The sequence below is a fragment of the Scylla paramamosain genome, chromosome 33 (genome assembly GCF_035594125.1).
Source record: "Scylla paramamosain isolate STU-SP2022 chromosome 33, ASM3559412v1, whole genome shotgun sequence".
NCBI classification, from domain to species: Eukaryota; Metazoa; Arthropoda; class Malacostraca; order Decapoda; family Portunidae; genus Scylla; species Scylla paramamosain.
The window spans coordinates 5,249,868-5,254,867 of record NC_087183.1 but is presented as its reverse complement, the minus strand read 5'-3'; the positions used below and the strand labels follow the sequence as shown (position 1 = coordinate 5,254,867).

Sequence of the window (5,000 nt, the reverse complement as noted above, 5' to 3'; positions counted from 1 at the left end):
ATTCCTCCCGTCCAGTCTTCGTTGAATATTTCCCTGCCTTTCCCAAAATACACGAGGGATAAAATACTGAAACAAACCTCCTTAGTCTGAGCGATTCTTTTTCCTATGAAGTAAGTCGGGAGAAGCGCAGAGACAGAGAGAGAGAGAGAGAGAGAGAGAGAGAGAGAGAGAGAGAGAGAGAGAGAGAGAGAGAGAGAGAGAGAGAGTAGGATAAAAGAGAAAGAGAAAGCAGCGAGCTCCTTGGTTTAATTGTGAACTCTTTTGCCTCTCTCTCTCTCTCTCTCTCTCTCTCTCTCTCTCTCTCTCTCTCTCTCTCTCTCTCTCTCTCTCGTGAAGTGTTTATTTGTATGTGTGTTTTCTTCTTTTTCCCTTCCTGTCTCCGTGTTTTGCTGTGCCGGGATTGTCGCTGCAACTCTGGCCGAGAGGAGAAACAAAGACGAAACAACACAAAAGAGGAGATAAAGAAAAAAAGAAATGAATAGTAAGCGAGAGCGAAAGAGAATATATGAATGAAGCGCGGAAACGGATAGAAGAAGGAATAAGGAAAGAAGAAATTAATAGAAAACGAAAAAGAACGTGAATAAAAAGGGGAAACACACAGTCTTGCAAATTAACGAAGCAAATGTCTGCTTGTCTTTTTGTTAAGAAAGATTAGACGATGACAAGGAGATAAAATAGTGCACGCTGGCTCCTTAACTCAGGGCAAAAATGTATGTAAAAAATAATTGGGAGAGAGAGAGAGAGAGAGAGAGAGAGAGAGAGAGAGAGAGAGAGAGAGAGAGAGAGAGAGAGAGAGAGAGAGAGAGAGAGAGAGAGAGAGAGAGAGAGAGAGAGAGAGAGAGAGAGAGAGAGAGAGAGAGAGAGATAGGTTTATAAATTGATAAGCTTTTCGCTTTTTTTGAGTTCATACTTTTTAAGTTATTGTGCTAAGTTTTTATTGTTATTAAATTGATAATTTCCTATTATTTTAATTTTGAAGTTGATAAGATTTTTTAAGGTTAGTATGTTAAGCTTTAATTTTCCAAGTTGACATAAGCTTTCATTTTGTAACGATACCGTTTTTTGCACTTTCCTTTTTCTAAAATACTCAGTTTATACTTTCCAAACTAAAATAGAGGGTAATGTATTAGAAGACCGCCTCATTGTAACTCTTAAGATTACGGTCATGATTCTGGTTATCCTTCACTATCCTGCATCTCTCACCTGACAACAGTGTAGCTTTTCACAAACAACCTCCTGGCGACCAATGTGTCTGCAGCTCTTTGTTTGCTCTCCATGTTCTCTTTACAGTTAATCACACAATGGATCAAGAGAGAAAGTCCTTGTGTGCCTGGATGAAGTGAAAGATATGATTGTTTTGTGCTGCCGTGAGTAATGCGCGATGCTGCAGAGTATTGTGTTTGCGGGCCTCGTTAAGGCGTGTGGATGTAGTGAATGTTATTGTAGCGAAGAATATGTTATTGTACCAAGGCGTCTGTGAATGGAGGGTGAAATGCACCTGCTCGTCGTTCATGCGTAGAAGTGTTGTGAATTACTGATGGAAAACTTAGTAAACTTATTGCAGGTACGTTCTGTTTTGCCGCTTTTGAGAGTGTGAGGACTGAGGTGTGGGAGACCGGGAGTTAGGCAAAGAGAAAGGAGTGTCTGTGGTGAAGAGACGGCACACATGTGGAGAGAGATTATTTTCTGGCACTCTTTTTATTAATTCGTTAATTGTCAAACAGGCTTCTTCGTTCATTCATTCATTCATTCATTCATTTATTCATTGATTCCTGACTGTGCTGAGAAACTTTTCATCCTTCTTTCTTCCATTTCTTTATTCATTCATTCATCCATCAGTCCATTTATTCATCCCCAAAACTATATTTTTTCACTTTTCCTTCCTTCCCTTCTCCCTTCCTTGCTGTATTCAGGAACTTTTCATTCTTCTTTCCTCCCTTTCATCATCCATCCATCCATCCATCCATTCTTTCAGTCCTAAAACAAAACATCCCTTCACTATTACTTCCATCCTCCCCCGTCTTAAAATAACTGTTTAAGACGATGCAGCGAGACTTGAAATAACACAAACACTCCTACATACTCGCTCCCTTGCCTGCTTCCTTCCTTCCCGTGTACGTACTTCCTTCCGCCCGTCTGCCTCCCTCACGATTTGCATCACGGCATGAACACGCGGGGGATCAGAGCCTCGCCTTGGGGTCCCCTGGGGTGGCATGGAGCTCTTGCATCCCACGCCACGAGCACCAAGCCGTGGGAAGCATAACGGAGGGAGATGGAGCCATGCGGATAGAGGCAGCAGAAATACCTTAGAATCTGAGCCATATTAGAGTTCCTGAGGTTTCTCCGGCTGTCTTCCTGGCCTCCCCCGCCCCCGCATCCGCCTCCCATTCGCTTCCCATTCTGTTTCCCCTATTCCTCCCATTAAGATCCCTGGTGACTCAGTATCATCGCCCAAAGGAAGGAGTGTGGTAGTGGTTGTGGTTGTGGTGGTTCTGGTGGTGGTTGAGGGATATGATAGCGGTGAAGGAAGATTGTGGAGGTGGTGAGATGTGGAGGTGGTAGTTATTAGGTTAGTTGTGTGGTAACAGGGGTGGTGTTGTGGGTAAGGCTGGGTAAAAGGATGATAGGCGTGAAATGAATGTTGTGGTGGTGAAGGTTGTGCTTGTTTGCTGTGGTTAGTGGTGTGGAGGTGTTGTGGTTAGTGGTGGGTGGTGGGTGAGGCTGGGAAGAGGATGGTAATGAATGTTGTGAAGGTTGTGGTTGTTGTTTGTGTCATGTTCCTTGTGGTTGTGGTGCTGTGGAAACAGAACATGTGGTGGTAGTTGTGGTGGGACAGTGTGGTAGTAATGACAATAGTTCATCATATTTGTAGGGAAGACTGACTGAGACTTCCAGAAGAAAAAAAATAAATAAAGGAAAACGTTAAAAAAAAATATAATTATGGTGGTCATGGTAAACTTGGCTTGTAGTTGTAGTAGTAGTAGCAGCAGGAGGAGGAGGAGGAGGAGGAGGAGGAGGAGGAGGAGGAGGAGGAGGAGGAGGAGGAGAAGGAGGAGGAGGAGGAGGAATAGTAGTAGTAGTAGTAGTAGTAGTAGGGATAGGGGTATTATAAACAGAATAGTGACAGATGTAATGGAACAAAACTCATCCCAGGCAGAACACTCATTGAAGCGGTCCATAATTCTCACTCACCTGATTTCCCTCGAGTAACTACTTGGGGGAGACGCTCGTTGCCGCGCTGCGTGAAAAGGTCCTTAGTCACTGGAGACACACACACACACACACACACACACACACACACACACACACACACACACACACACACACACACACACACACACACACACACACACACCTATACTATACACACTCTTCACTGTCCCTCTCTGCCATTCATTCCTCCACTCCTTTCTTCCTCGCCCTTTTAATCTCAGTTTGAAAAGGAACTACAAGAATTTCCATCGACTGAGAGACAAGGAGAAGAGACGAACCATTCCCAGAAGACTCGTGTAGGAGAAAATGTAGCGCTTTTCAGAAACTCGTACGGATGATTGTTCCTTGCAGACTGTGAGTGGAGGGGACGAAAGGGCTTACTTGATAATCTGACACAGAGATCCCTTGAAAACTCGCTATAAAGTCCTTCAAGTTTCCCTAAATATGCGTCAACTATCGGAATTAAGCAGTGCGTGGGCTTAATTAACATATCCATTAGGTGCTGAGCGAAGGAAGAAAGCTAATAACTACTAAACTACCTAATTACCCCCCAGGTTGTTAAGACGTCATTTTCTTTGCTTTTCTTTTTCTTATTAATTTAAATTTAAAACGGGATTAAAGTTACATCATTATTTTCAAAAGCTACACAGGAAAGGAAGAAATACATATACAACAAATAAACCTACCTTATACCAGAGATTATACTCAACATAGAAGAAATTATACAAAGTGTCTTAAGGAGTATTGTATATATCACAAAGGTACTAAGATATAAGGTGTCACTTAAGTATTGGGGGGACCAGCCCAGAGAGAGAGAGAGAGAGAGAGAGAGAGAGAGAGAGAGAGAGAGAGAGAGAGAGAGAGAGAGAGAGAGAGAGAGAGAGAGAGAGAGAGAGAGAGAGAGAGGACTGAAAAAAAAATAAAAGTAAAAAAATAGTTCCCCAATAATCTCATTCCCAAAAAGAAAACAAGAGGTAAATCCGAGAAAAGGCCAGTCCAGTTTCTTAATCACCCATCAGATCGTTAGGGTATTGCTTGCTGCTGCTGCTGTTGGCTGCGGTAATTTTGAGCGTTGCATGGATGTGGAGTGCATTGAATTTGTATGCCTTCCACCTTTCCACATCTACAGTGCTACTAATTGAACACAGTGCCACCCGTACATTCTTCTCTCTTCCCTGGGTGTCTCAGCGCAGATTTCACAAAGGTGTTCCAGTGTGTGATGTGGACTGCGTGAAGTTCATACATTTGTACGTCCATATACATACGAGTACATACTGATATACAGGCAAACGTACGTACCTACACACTGACATACGGTAACTGCCAACGCTGTAGCTATAAAGTGTGTAGTTTGGCACTCTCTCTCTCTCTCTCTCTCTCTCTCTCTCTCTCTCTCTCTCTCTCTCTCTCTCTCTCTCTCTCTCTCTCTCTCTCTCTCTCTCTCTCTCTCTCTCTCTCTCTCTCTCTCTCTCGCTTTAATTTCCTCCCCTTTCATAACTCCTTCCCGTTCCATTTTTTCCCCTCCCTCAGTCATTCTACCTCCTCCTCCTCCTCCTCCTCCTCCTCCTCCTCCTCCTCCTCCTCCTCCTCCTCCTCCTCCTCCTCCTCCTCCTCCTCCTCCTCCTCCTCCTCCTCCTCTAAGTATCTGTAGTGAAGCCATAACTATATACTCTCACCTTCATACAGAAATATAAAGTTAATATTTTGCTAACACTGACTGAACTTCGTAGATTTAAACATGTAGACAAAGCCGCGAATGTTACTGAGAAAAGGTCATTTACTTTTGA

At 43.3% G+C, this 5,000-nt stretch overlaps 1 long non-coding RNA gene across 1 annotated transcript in view; it reads left to right on the top strand.

Moving 5' to 3' along the window:
- The window catches only part of LOC135089479 (uncharacterized), a 103,740-nt gene that overhangs the window by 33,815 nt on the left and 64,925 nt on the right, over positions 1–5,000 (top strand). The window lies entirely within an intron of this gene.